This window comes from Chrysemys picta, chromosome 2 (genome assembly GCF_011386835.1).
Source record: "Chrysemys picta bellii isolate R12L10 chromosome 2, ASM1138683v2, whole genome shotgun sequence".
In the NCBI taxonomy this organism is placed as follows: Eukaryota; Metazoa; Chordata; order Testudines; family Emydidae; genus Chrysemys; species Chrysemys picta.
Genome location: NC_088792.1, coordinates 51,498,790 through 51,513,931, shown reverse-complemented (window position 1 = coordinate 51,513,931; position 15,142 = coordinate 51,498,790). Strand labels below are relative to the sequence as shown.

General features: G+C 41.8%; 1 protein-coding gene across 16 annotated transcripts in view; it reads right to left on the bottom strand.

Annotated features, from left to right (window-relative positions):
• Nucleotides 1-15,142, bottom strand: part of UMAD1 (UBAP1-MVB12-associated (UMA) domain containing 1) — a 183,610-nt gene that overhangs the window by 142,178 nt on the left and 26,290 nt on the right. The gene's annotated exons all lie outside the window — the stretch shown is intronic.

Genomic DNA, 15,142 nt, shown 5'->3' with positions numbered 1-15,142 from the left:
TGGAGTTGGCCATATCACAAAACCTACCACAGCCTGCACTCTTGTTGGCAATCTAAGCACAAGCACCAAGAACTGAAAAGATATGAGACTGTATTATTTTAATTGCTAAAGGTGGCCCTGAGACTAACATTGGCAGGAAAGTTTGCACCGCCACTACCTATGTTTTATATGTGTTTTGTGAATCAACAGGAGTCTTCAGAGCTTTTAAGTTAACAACATGGTCTTCAGGAACAAAGTCTCAAAAGGAAAAAATCTGATGCTTTGTATAGTCTGCTTCCTAATTCATTGCTTCAGAGACTTGTCGTTTTGGTTAACAAACCTTGTTAAGGTGTGTCCATGATGAATAAGCTCTCATATGCAACCTTTTCTAAATTTTTTAGTGCTCTATACAGACTAAAATATTTGCCAATTTTTATGGCTATTTGCCACATGCAAGAGGTATGTTTAAACATTTGCAGTATTTTCATTTTAGGTAGTGGGAAAACAAATATTTTCAAAGACAGTTTCTTCTTCAGAGGCTAGTCACTCAATTTGAATCTTCATGACACTACCTAAACCATATAGTAATTATCGGAAGCTGTGCTGTTTAATTTTAACTAAAATTATGTATCTGGAGGGAGTAGTCCCTGAAATAAGATGGAACACTCTTCACCTGTAGACTGCTAGTTCAAATCCAGATCAGATCACCAATAACAGAGTTACTGCTATCTGAGAGTTCTTCAGTCACCTGTGAAAAATGAATCCATCCTGGTTCAGTTGTTACCCAGGGTTTTCAGAACCCACAGCAGTAGTAACTTTACTGTTTCACTCCAGACAGTGTCAAGTATAAATCATTAGGAACACAGCAATTCCATCTGATGAAAGATTAATGCAAGTAAGCATGCTCTGTCTAAAACTGCAGTTTATTAGCTTTAAGCACACACAGACATATGCAAAAGGTTTAGAACATCCCAAATATTCAACTAAAACCTGGAATGGTATTGAGTAATTAACAGCAGGTTCGCAGTGGCCAGTTGTTCACCCGCCGGAGAGAAAAGGTGTCAGGAAAAAGTCTCTTAAGATGGCTTCAGAGGACTGCTCAGAACTAAATTCTAAAAACACGTTGGTCATAGTAACACCTACTAAATAATCACTTTTCCTAACTTTCAATAAACTACTTAACAAACATTCCTAACAATCTTAATCAGAATAATACTTCTAGATCAAAGGTGCCCAAATTCAAGGTTCTCCGTCCACTTACTTTCTTTGTCTCAGTTGTTGACTTTTTCTCTCCCCTCCTCCCATTCTGCTCGGCAGAAACCACCAGCTAGTTTTGACTTGGCCTTGAAAAGCCTGCTTATTCAAATTAATCCTTAACTCTGTGGTGTTCCATTTTATTAATCTATGGTGTCTGAATGCACATAATATGGTTGCAATTAGCTTGATCACATTCTGGGGTACACACACCCCTCAAATCCACGGAAACACAGTCCCTAGTGGACAAGGGCCACCTCAAACTACGTCAGTTAGTACAAGTGGAGAGATCAGAGAATGAATGGACTAGGGATGTACATAACATATAAAAAAAATAACCGTGTAACTGATTAAAATTCTCTCGGTTAAACGTTTAACCGGGGAACTAGGAGTGTGCTGAAGCACCCCCACATTTTAGGGGGGCTCTGCTGCTAGCCCCATGCCCAGCATCCTGGGGTCCCAGCTGCACATGCAGGGTCCTTTGTCTTACTGATTGTACCGTGTCTTAAATTTAAGTATAATTTTTTTGGGGTCTGGCACTTTGCCTAATTGGCCCTATAAAGCATCTTGCATATTTAAGTAACATATAATTATCTCTGAGATAGTTAAGTATGATATAACCATTATCTGTATGGGTAAATGGAGACACAGAAGCTAAGATTACATAAATTCACATAATGAATCAATGAGAAGGTAGGCAAGGTGAAAGCTTTTATTGGACTAATAGTTGAGGTAATAGCTTTTATCTTGTGTCTTTCATATTCTAGGACCAACATGGCCACAACAACACTGCAAACAATAATGAATCAGCAACAGATTTAGGAAAAGTCATTGAGTTCTGAATCCTAGTTTCCTGCTTTAATGTGTCCTCTCCAAAATTATAGCATGTATTTTTAAATGATTAATTTTCTGAGAATTTACACGTTAATTAAATAATTTAGGAGTTAATTTCAAATTACATCCTCCCCCTTTAACAATGCCATGAGGGAGGAAAAAGGTCTTTAAAAATCAGTGTAATCAGCTATGGGACCACAAACACTAAAATGCCTTAATCATATGGTTATTGCATGATATCACTACAGGACTGAGTTAAGATTGTTTGGGTGCCGGAACTGTACATGTCCATACCTGAATATGTTGGGATTTTCTTTAAGTTTAACCTTAATTCTGAATTTTCTGGGTTCATAATGCGTGGTTAGGGATATTAAGTCATCTTTGTAATGTACTTTATCCTACATTAATAATGTACTCAATCTTAATTTTGTCATAACAGTTTTTGTCTGAATATAAATATATAAAGCAATTTGAGAGGAATTAGGAAGCAGTATAATACACAAATCAAGTATTCTTTAAAATATCATCATGCAAGTTTAGCAAAATAGAAATACATTTTCTCTAAATGCAACAGGACATGTTAGCAACTGGAATAGCCCAAGCACCAACAATCTCTTTGATCTGTTTTCCAAGCATCTAATCTTCTCTTCAGATTAGCAGGATGTTTAAATATTTTGTCTAGATCCAAAGTCTTAAATTTAAATTTAACAGAGGTCTGAAGGTTGACTATCTCAGCATGAAAGGCTTCATGAAAGGGAAGCAGGGAAGGCTCAGCAGTGCTTTGGGATTTTTCAGGATGAAAGGTATGTACTTATATAAACATTAACATAAAAATTATGAAAACAAGGAATCCGGTGGCACCTTAAAGACTAACAGATTTATTTGGGCATAAGCTTTCGTGGGTAAAAACCTCACTTCTTCAGATGAGTTACTCCCTGCTCTCCATGTGTCAGTATATAATGCCTGCATCTGTAACTTTCACTCTACGCATCTGAAGAAGTGAGGTTTTTACCCACGTAAGCTTATGCCCAAATAAATCTGTTAGTCTTTAAGGTGCCACCAGACTTGTTGTTTTTGTAGATACAGACTAACATGGCTACCCCCCGATACTTGACACCATAAAACTTATGGTCTGCCCACTGGCTGAAGGAGGGGAGTCTGATATCTTAGAATGTCACATTTCTGTCTTTAAATTTTGCTTTTACTAATACTAGGAACAGACTCCAAACACTATTTGTTGACTTGTTACAAAGCTACCAAAGTTCTTCGTAGGCAAGTTAATAAAGTGACATGTAAAATGCTCTTAAGAGCAGGCTGAATTCCTCCACACCTCCCCCGTAACACTACTAATGTTGAATTTCTATCCTCTAGTTTGGAACCTTTTTGAGAAACAATCTTCTCCTTTAAAGAGGAAATAAATGCTAAACAGTCATGTCTCGGCACCAACTCCTGCTATGGCCAACACTGGGGAGGGAACAAGGATTCCAGCAAGGTGTGTCATCTGCTCTGTAGGATACGATTCCATGGGGAAAGCAAGATGAAGAAAATACTGGTGCTCTATTGAAGATGAACAGTGTGCCACCCTGCTAACACCCATTCTTCTTCAAGTGCTAGTTCCTATGTGTGTTCATGTGCTCCATGCAGCCAGAGTTAGAGATTTTTTGCAAGCAACATCCATTAGTCCATGCATGCACCCTTGCTCTCCTAGTGCCTCAACCATAGTGCATATAGTGCAGAGCCAACTGATCACCCTGACCACCTGGGTCAGAGCCTCCAGTGTCTGGAGCTTCTTCGTCGTTCTTCAATCTGAAAATATTTCAAAGTTTGCCTTCAGTGAATTGTGTACATAGCTCCCGCGGCAGGAAACTATTAAATTAACTCCCCACCACACATGCACATACCTGTCACGGGTAATGGACTATGCCTAGAACTCTAGGCTTCAAAAACTCTTTTCTGCCCTCATTCCTTCTCTGTCAGCAACACCCATCGACGCTGTCTGTACTGTCCCAGGGGGGCAAATGTCATGGATAAATGTGATCTCTGTCACTATTTCCCTAGCTGTATGCCCGTGAAGTGTGGGAACTCTGACTTAGAAAGCACCTCATGGAGAATGCAATGAGGCTGCAATCAGACCAAGGCAGAGGCCTCCCTTCCCCCACTTATATCAGCCTGAACCGACATGAAGTGTGTTTCCTGACATGAAATGTGATTGGTGAAAGGGAATCCATATCCATGGACTCTCATCAGGAAAGCAGGGAACACTACATTTAAGTCTGCTTTGAAGGTGACCATTACAGTTCTGCCTAACTCAAGCAACCCTGCTTATTCAGCACATAATGACTTAGACCATCCTAAGTCCCATGGCCATAACACAAAAGCCCATAAAATCAGGCTTCTATTGGTACTGGTCCCCGTACCAGCAACATTGATTCCACTGGTACCATGCAAGCTGAAACATCGGGAGCCGTCAGTCCAAGCAAGAAACACCCAACCAGAGCCTCAACTACTGACAGTATCTCCAACCCCATCAGCACCAGTGAATCAGGATCCCTCAAACTCAGTGGAGGATAGAGACTTATACTATACCAGAAGATGTTTTTGCTCTTTGCAATCCTCAATTTCCCCCATCATCTGGACCTTCTCTCTCGAAAGAGGTCAAAACTCCACCAGGGGATGTTACCTATGAGAGAAGTCTATTACTTCTTCTGTCTACCAGCCTTGCTTTTCTCCATCAGAACAGTAGGCATCTCCAATAGATCCAGACCCCGTTTTCTCTTCCTTGTGAGAATCCGAGCAACCAAAAGAACCATCATCTCCTCATCCAAGATATTCTAGCCTTTACAGGAGATCCAGAGCCTCTGGCACCAATCTCCACTAAAGCATTTACCTAAGGATCAGTTGTACCCTATGCTTTGGGAACCTCCACAACCCCCTTCTGACCCAGCTTACGGGCATACTGGGGAATGTGGGATCTGTACACCAGATATGCAGAGCCGGTCCATTCTGGTAGGGAGTCACTCCTCCATTTCCTCCTGAGGGAACAGCCAAAATTCCTTCTTGACCCCCACGAAAGAGGAAGATTCTGAGCCAATTCCAAAAAGATTGTCTTAATCTCCCAATGAAGCAGTGACCCTGGTGTCTCTGTCCCCTCCAGAATACCATAAACAGTTCCAAGCATTATTATGCACAGGGAAGAGGAACTCCAGATCTCCTTAGAGGAGGTCTAGGACCCTCAACGCAAACTGTAGGATATACTACACACTACCGGATCCAGTTGAATAGCACTTCCAGTTAAATAAGCTATTCTGGAACCTGCTAGAGCTACACCAGCCACATGTGCTCCTACCTCCAGGAGGGCAGAGAAATGCTGTTTCATTCCAGCCAAGAGAGGGGAATTGCTTTTTATCCATCCTGCACCTAACTCTGGTCATCCAGGCTGCCACAGAGAGATCTAGACAACATTCAGGATTCACTCCTCCTGACAAGGAGGCTATAAATGTGTAGACTTGTTGGGGAGGAAAGTCTTCACATCCACTAGCCTTCAGTTCAGAATAGTGAACTATCAAGTGATGTTAGCCAAGTACGACCATTTGAACTATTCCAAGTTCACAGACTTTGTAGATAAGGGTCATAAGACAGAGCTCAGTTCCAAGCTCTTATTGAAAAAGGTAGGCTGGTGGCCAGAACCACACTTCAATCAGTGGTTGATGCAGCAAACACATCAAGGTCAGTAGCAACAGCCATTGTAATGCACCATGAGTCACGGCTACATGCTTTGGGATTTCCCAGGGAATTCCAAAACACTGTAGGACTTGCACTTCGATGAAGCCCACCTTTTCAGAGAGAAGACAGATGAGTACTTAGTACTCTGAAGGACTACAGGGCCAATCTCTGCTCCCTAGGAATATATTTACCTCTCCAAAGAGAAAATATCACAGGCAGGTCTACAAACCTAGATTGGTTATTCAGCAGTTTTACCATCAGCAATCTTACACTCCTCAGAAAAGACAAAGGGTGCAGAAGTCTTGTTTCCATTGTGACCAAAAGCACCCATGTATTCACACTCTACACACTATTGTAATAATACGTGTACAAAATTTACCTTGTGAAGTATCATTTGAAAAACTAATAACTTGCTGGTCAATATCATGGTGAAATGTATGTACAACATTATATGTAAAGTTATGAATTCCCACGTATGATGTTGTTAGCACATGTTCAAATCCACACAGCCCTGACTAGGCAAAAGTTGTTAAAACAGGTCTATCCTAAACAAAGGAATGTGTTTTTACCTCAATTTCCATACAAGTAGTAAACAGAGTCCTTGAGACAGCAAGAGGAGGAAATGGCAGGACACAAGGCAAATCGGCATTTCAGCATAGCCAAGCAAGAAGGAAGTGCATGGAGACTCCTTCGCCACTGGATTCTATGTCGCCTTCTTTACTGTTTTAATAAACTTCACTTTGAGAGGTAATCCTCAGAAGAATCCACTTCAAAGGGTGACAAGACAAGACTATAAAAGTGAGGGACAAACACACCCCCAAGGCATCTCTCCCGCTCTCTTTTTCACCTAAGATGACAAAGGAACCAGCCCTTAGACTCTGGGAGGAGATCCTGACCAGAGAATTTGGTCAGCTGGGAACATGTGATAAGGATTTACCTTGAAACAAGTTTAGTTTAAGTTTTAACTACTAGACAACTTTTTATCTTTATTTCTCTTGTAACCATTTCTGACTTTAATACCTGTACTCACTCAAAAATCTACCTCTTTGTAGTTCAATAGACATGTTTTATTTTTAAAATCAAAACTAATCCAGAATTATGTTTAAACTAAACTGGTAAACTCCAGTTAAAGTAGCAAACTGCTGAATATTGTCCTCTTACAGGGGCAACGGACCTCTAACATCTGAACTGCCCAGGAGAGGGCTGAACAATGCAGCAAACATGTTTTTGGGGAAAATCTTGGACTGCGCATATGTTGAGGGGCCCTTCCTCCAAATAGTAATCAAGGCTGGTGGAAGCCAGAGTGTGACGAGCATTGCTGACAGGCTGCAGAGGTCAGAGCTGCTGGGCTCTAGCTATACAGAGACACTTAGGGTGTGACCTGCAGGCTGTTAGGCTATTTGTGAGTGGCCCGGGTTGGGAGCTACAACAGCAAAGCATTGTGAGGAACCCAGGGTGACGGGGCAGGTGGTGACACAACCTCTCACGGGTCTGGATTGCACCCTGGAATGTGACAACAATCTCCAATATAAGAGATTTTCAATGATGCCACCACTACTTGATCCCCACATATCCTTTGGAGATTATTCAGCACTCTCTTTGCACAACTGGAGTGCTGTGGCAATGGACAACTGGGTATTAGATATCCAATCTGACTATGCAATAGAATATTTCCCTACCTCCTCCAAAATCCCCATCCCTTTTCAGGGACCAGTCTCATGAGAGGATTCTCAGGCAGGAGGTGGAGTCTGCCCTTCAGCAAAGAGCAATAGAGCATGTACCTCTCCAACACCAGGGAGCAGGCTTTTACTCAATGTACTTCCTTGTACCCAAAAAGAAGGGTGGTTTGAAACCCACTCTCAATCTCCACAATCTCAAATGCTTTATTTGGAAGCTGAAATTCCGCGTGGTCATATTGGCATCAATAATCCCCATCCTTAGAAAAGGACGTTTGAATTACTGCACTCTATATGAAGGATGCATACCTTCCCGTGGACATTCATGCTGTCCACAGGTATTTGCTCAGATTCATGGCGGGCCCCAATCACTTCCAATACAGAGTGCTCCCATTAGGCCATGCCACCATCCTCAGGATCTTCCTGATAGTAGCAGCTCATTTCAGACAGAATGGTCTCAGCATTTTCCCTTATTTCAACAACTGGCTTCTCGATGCCATGACAGATCAAGAGACCTACATAAGAACAGCCATACTGGGTCAGACCAAAGGTCCATCTAGTCCAGTATCCTGTCTTCTGACAGTGGCCAATGCCAGGTGCTTCAGAGGGAATGAACAGAACAGATTCATTCCTGAAATACTTCCACAGGTTGACATGTCAACCTCAATAATGCTTCAGCTCCTATCTCTCTAGGAGTCAGTGTGAACTTGGGGGGGAGGGGAGGGGGGTAATATATCCTCATTGCAATGCAAACCATCAACTTCATAGGGGTGATTTTGGACTCAGTATCCTCTCTTCCAACAGTGGCCAATGCCAGGTGCTTCAGAGGGAATAAACAGAACAGGTAATCAAGTGATCCATCCCGTCGCCCATTCCCAGCTTCTAGCAGAGGTTAGGGACGCTTCAGAGCATTGTTTTGCATCCCTAGCCATCCTGGCTGATAGCTATTGATTGGCCTATCCTCCATGAGCTTATCTAGTTCTTTTTTTAACCCTGTTATAGTCTTGGCCTTCACAACATCCTCTGGCAAAGAGTTCCACAGGTTGACTGTTTGTTGTCTGAAGAAATACTTCCTTTTGTTTTAAACCTGCTGCTTATTAATTTCATTTGGTGGCCCCTAGTTCTTGTTTTATGAGAAGGAATAAACAACACTTCCTTATTTACTTTCTTCACACCAGTCTGATCATTTTTGTTGCCCTTTTCTGTACCTTTTCCAATATATCTTCTTTGAGATGGGGTGACCACTTCTGCATGCAGTATTCAAGATGTGGGCGTATCATGGAAATATATTTTATAGAGGAAATATATTTATTTTCTGTCTTATTATCTATCCCTTTCTTAATGATTCCCCACATTGTTAACTTTTTTGATTGCCGCTGCACATTGAGTGGATGTTTTCAGTGAACTATCCACAATGACTCCAAGATCTCTTTCTTGAGCAGTAACAACTAGTTTAGATCCCATCATTTTATTTATATAGTTGGGATTATGTTTTCCAATGTGCATTACTTTGCATTTATCAACATTGAATTTCATCTGCCATTTTGTTGCCCAGTCACCCAGTTTTATAAGATCACTTTGTAACTCTTCACAGTCTGCTTTGGATTTAACTTCACAGTCTGCTTTGGATTTAACTATCTTGAATAATTTTGTATTATCTGCAAATTTTCCCACCTCAATGTTTATCCCTTTTTCCAGATCATTTATGAATATGTTGAACAGTACTGCTCCCAATACAGACCCCTGGGTGACACCACTATTTACCTCTCTCCAGTCTGAAAACTGACCATTTATTCCTACCTTTTGTTTCCTATCTTTTAACCAGTTACTGATCCATGAGAGGACTCTCTCTCTTATCCCATGACAGCTTGCTTTGCTTAAGAGCCTGTGGTGAGAGACCTTGTCAAAGACTTTCCAAAAATCTAAGTGCATTATATCAACTGAATCACCCTTATCCACATGCTTGTTGACCCCCTTAAAGAACTCTAGTAGGTTGATGAGGCATGATTTCCCTTTACAAGAGCCATGTTGATTCTTCCCCAACAAATTGTGTTCATCAGTGTCTCATAATTCTGTGCTTTACTATAGTTTCAACCAATTTACCTACTACTGAAGTTAGGCTTGCAGGCCTGTAATTGCGGGGAACGCCCCTAAAGTCTCTCTTAAAAATTGGCATCACATTAGCTATCTTCCAATTATCTGGTACAGAAGCGGATTTAAATGATAGGTTACTACCACAGTTAGTAGTTCTGCAATTTTACATTTGAGTTCCTTCGGAACTCTTGGGTGAATACCATCTGGTACTGGTGACTTATTGCTGCTTAATTTATCAATTTGTCCAAAACCTCCTCTAATGACCCCTCAGTATAGGACAGTTCCTCTGCTCAGTCACCTAAAAAGAATGGCTCAGGTTTGGTAATCTCCCTCACATCCTCAGCTGTGAAGACAGATGCAAAGAATTAATTTAGTTTCTCCTCAGTGGCCTTATTTTCATTAAATGCTCCTCTAGCATCTTGATCATCCAGTGGCCCCACTGGTTGTTTAGCAGGCTTCCTGCTTCTGGTGTACTTAAAAAAATTCTTGCTATTACTTTTTGAGTCTTTGGCTAGTTGTTCTTCAAATTCTTTTTTGGCCTTCCTAATTATATTTTTATATTTCATTTGCCAGAGTTTATGCTCCTTTCTATTTTTCTCACTAAGATTTAACTTCCACTTTTTAAAGGATGCCTTTTTGCCTCTAACTGCTTCTTTTACTTTATTTTTTAGCCACGGTGGCACTTTTTTTGGTCCTCTTACTACGTTTATCTATGTTATCCTAGTTTATCTACCAAAGGACTGGTTTAGTACCATGAATGACCTGATTGTTACATGTAACCTGGTCCCTCAAACACCAGTCAGGACTTGTCTTTCCCTTCTGGGTTGTGTGGCTTCATCCACTTATGTTACCCCATTCACCAGCTTCAGCTTGCATTGCCTACAGGCATGGCTCTGAACAGTGTATTTACCAACCAAACACATCATGAATATCATACTGACAATTTCTTCCAGAGTAACGTCATCTCTAGTGTGGTGGAAGGATCTCCATCAAATAAGTATGGGCACTCCCTTTCTGTTCCCTCACTGGACAAATTATTACAGTTGCCTCCCTCTTGTGCTGTGAGGGGTCCACATGGACAACAATATGGCACATAGCACTTGGACACCCCAAGAGGACAGGATGCTCATCAATCTTCTGAAACTTCAGGCAGTCTGAGAAGCTTGCAAGGCCTTTCAGCAATTTATCTGATTATTATATCGAACAATAGAAGTACCATCTTTTCCATCAACAAACAAGGAAGATCAAGACCCCACTATGTGTAGAAGCAGTCACCCCTATGCAATTGGTGTATCAGGAATTGAATCACCTTGTCGGCAGTTTACCTTCCAGGAACTCAGAATGCGTTTGCAGACACCCTCAAAAGGCATTTCACCATCAATCACAAGTGGGAACTGCATGATTTGGCAGTGATAAAAGTTGAATTCCTTGTGGCCATCACCTCAGCCAGAAAGGTAGGTGAGCTTGGAGCCCTAACAGTGGATCCGCCATGCACTATATTCCATAAGGACAAAGTCTCATTACAACTACATTTGAAGTTCACCCCAAGGTACTTTCAGAGTTCTAGAGCCAATCCACTTACCTGTCTTTTATGAAACCACATTCATCTTAGGAGAGGAGACGACTTAGTTCCCTCAACATGCAACGAGCCTTGGCTCTTTACCTATGAAGGAGTGGGTAGGCAAGGTTCTGTGGCCTGCAATGTGTATGAGGTCAGACTACATGATCATGATGGTCTCTTCCAGCCTTCAAGTCTATGAGGACAAAACCAATCAGAAAATCACCAAGACTGTTTCTCTCCAGAGAGAACTCCTCCAACGTCAAGCTGTATCTCCCCAAAAGATCTGTAACTGGATCTCAGGCTGTATCCTACTCTACTACCAGCTGTCACATCTTCCTCCCCTTATGGGGTAACGTCTCATTCTACAAGAGCACAAATGACATTGTGGCATCACTTTAGGAAGTACCTCTACTTGACATTTGCAAGGTAGATATGTGGAGTTCCATCACAGTATGCTCTAATACAGGATGCCTCCACTGATGTATCTTTTAGGACAGCGGTCCTTCAGCAGGCTCTGCCATCTGCATCCTTGCACCCTCCTCCTATTTGAATATTGCTTGTCAGTCACAATCAAATTCATATGGGGACCAGCACTCAAAGAAGAGTAAGTTACTTACCTTATAGTAAGTAGTAGTAATAGTAAATAGGGTCTTCCAGATGTATGATCCTATCTGTATTTCACTACCTGCCCTCTGCTTTAGATCATTCCTGGATTTGCGGTAAAGAGAGGTAGACAGTCCACTCTGCCCTTTATGCCTTTGGTTTGGGGCATGAGAGCAAGGACACAAAACATGGACCAACGAACACTGCTTGCAAGCATTCTCCAACGCCAGGTGCATGGAGCACTTGCACACCCACAGCCTCCAACTTTCTCGGTTCTATGACTCTCTGGTGTGCAGCTTTTGCCTGACTTCTGCTTTAATTTCTATCTGTTTTAATTCCATCTCTTATGCATCCTTTTGTTTTCTTCTACTTGCAACCTGTGGAGCTCCAACTTCTTGGTAGCTTCACTTTCACTCATTTTCCTACTTTTCTGCCCCTACTTCCCTTACCCGAAATAAGCAAACAAAAAACAAACCAGTAACCACTTTGTCTGTTCTCCAGCCAACACACTTAAAACTCACTTAAATCACAACCAGTGTGTCAGAGCAATAAGCTGTGCACATTTTCCTGCCAACTACACCACCATGACAGTTTGGACCCCCTTCTAAGGTGCCACCTGATGTGCTGGGGTGCCACTCAGCCCTCTGGCCTTGCCAGCCTGGGTTTCCCTTGCACTGGGTTGCTGTGCCAGGCTCTCGAGCCCCTTTTCAGCACACACCCAGGCAAGACCACACCCAGCTGCAGACACAGACCGCAGTCAGATCTGTGAGAGAGGATTCACCCAGCCCTCACATGCACACACCCTTTGGGAAATAAACCAAAAATACTACTGTTTTGCGCTGTATAGAAAGATCTGCACAGCGCAAGCGCATAAAAATTCACCCTCTCCCTCAATGTGAGGAGAGAGATTCACACCTCCTTGCCCCCCCCCCCAAGTTAGAAATTGCACAATCTGGGTTTCATAATAAACAAAACAAATTTATTAATTTTAAAAGGCTGTTTGCTATCCCTTATCAGAACAAAGCAGATTACTGAGCGAATAAAACACATACCAAGCTTAAGATCTTAAAGAGACTGGTTTCAAGAACTAATTTTTCACCCTAAATGTTATTTTTAGGCAAGATACAGAATTTCTGTAATTTACAGTTCCAGTTATTTCTTCTTACAAACTGGACCCCTGCCTTTCCCCTCAGATTAGTTCCTTTGTCCCTTCAGATACTTTCAGCAGTCTTTCTTTTGGGTAGGCAATGGAGGAGAGTCCAGATTAACCCCCTCCCCAGCCTTAAAAAGGATTTACTTAAGGCAGGAAACCTTTGTTTGATCCCCATCTCCCTACAGAGGAAAAGTACCATCAGTGTTCAAGGTGGTGTTTTGTACCAGATGCTCTTATCACCTGACCTTGCAGTGTCAAAGCAACTATGAAACCAGGTTTATTTGCAAATGTCCACAAGAAGGCACTTCAGGGAGATCCACATCTTCAAAGACTCATTGTCTTTTTCTAATGGCCCATTAAGTCTGATTGCTTACTGTCTTGTGGGCATTTCCCCAAGTATATGTACAGTTATAATTGTTATAGTCAATATTCCTAACTTCAGATACGGAAATGATACATGCATACAAATTGGATAATTGGTGATTCAGTAAATCATAACCTTTCCAGTGACATGTTACATGAGCCATCTTACATAAAGTATATGCCATATTCATATCATAACCATATTTGTATGAAGAATATGGGGTGAAATGACTAGAAAAGAATGTAAAAAAAAAAATTTCCTGCATCTCTTTTGTGGTCTATATTGTTACAGACATATTTGTGGACAGGTATTTTGAAATAAATTACTAAAATGAATTGAAACTGGCATGATTATATTGTTATTTTGCCAAATAAAATATGCAGAATTTTAAAATATTGTGTGCATAATTTCTAATTGTTTGCAACAGAATTTAATGTTTTGGTGCAGAATTCCTACATGGAGTATAAGATTTTTCTCTGTAATGCTTTTATTCTTAAGGTAAAAAAAAAAAAAAGGCTTGGATAGGAAGTGCTGCGTGGTAATTTATAACTGTTGACAGTCACTCTATCAGTCTATGAAGAGAAAGCAAGCAGATGTCTTTGAGAACCTCTCTGTGCTGGTGAAGGCAGGGATCTGTTCAGCCTGGAAATGTCCTGGTCAGAAGGAGGAGAGACATAGTTCTCCACTCAGAGAGGAAATGGCTGGAGAGCTGAAAGCTGAGAGTGAGTACCCTTGCTGAACCACAGAGGGGAAATACAGGTGCAGTTGGCCTGAAATGTGACAGCTGAATTCTGGGATTCCAACCTGGTGTTCAAATAGCGCACTGAAGAGGGAGATCCACACCCACCCCTCCCTGTCCCCATGTGTCCCTACACCCCCACTCCTATTCAGACCCTGCCCCAGTCTATCCCTCTCACTAGCCCTTCTGAACCCCAGTCTGTGACCTTCCAGCATCCCCATGTGCCTCATGCCATCTGGCCCCCCATATCCTTTGCCTCTGACCTGGCCCCGCAGGAAGGATGCTGTGAGGAACAGTCTCTTTTTCTTCCCTAGCTGCAGCTGGGGCTGCTCCCACTGGCAGCTGCTCTCGGTTCTGGCTCCATAGTGGCCCTCATGGTCAAAAGGGGTAATTACAGCACCTTACTGGCAGACTAACACGGCTGCTACTCTGAAACCTGTCATTACTGGCAGAATGTATTTTCTGCAGGAAAAAAAAATTCTGCATGCCCCATGAATTCTGCATGTGCACAGTATTCCCCCAGCAATAATAAAACGTGTTGGCTTTTAAGCTTACTGGAATTAACCCAAACCCTAACAAATTCTAGCAGGCATCCTTCCAACCCTCCCCTACGGATTGGGGCCCTCTGTGGTTCAGGAAAGTGAAACCCAGACTGACTATCCAAAAACCCTTGTTTTGTCTGAATGAAAGCTGAACTAGTATATGCCTAGCTTTCCAGGAAGGTGGTTGCTCTGGGGATGTTACAAACTGAGTGAATTTGCCTAACCACCCCTGCTGTTCTCCTATTCACCCTTCCCATAGAAATATCTTCAATTCTACAATAACATATACAACTGCATTTTTAATACAATGGACCTGAATGTATTAATTTAATTCAACAACATTCATTCAGGAAATTGTAGAAAGCGTCAGTCAGAGCTGCTGTACTGGGAGGAGGTTCTGGAAGAAGGGAGAAGAGCCTGCTGATGTTCAGGTGTTTATCGTCCCAGCTATAGTTCACCCAAAAAGCAGAGGGCAGGATTTGCTCTTTACAAGTTCTAAGTGAAAAGTAATTAGCACCCAGCATTGCTAGAGCACCAGTAAGGAATGGCATTTTTGTGGGAAAATTTTATTGCTTAATATTAACAGTTTGGTGTCTACCTGAAGTGAGTTACAAAAATGA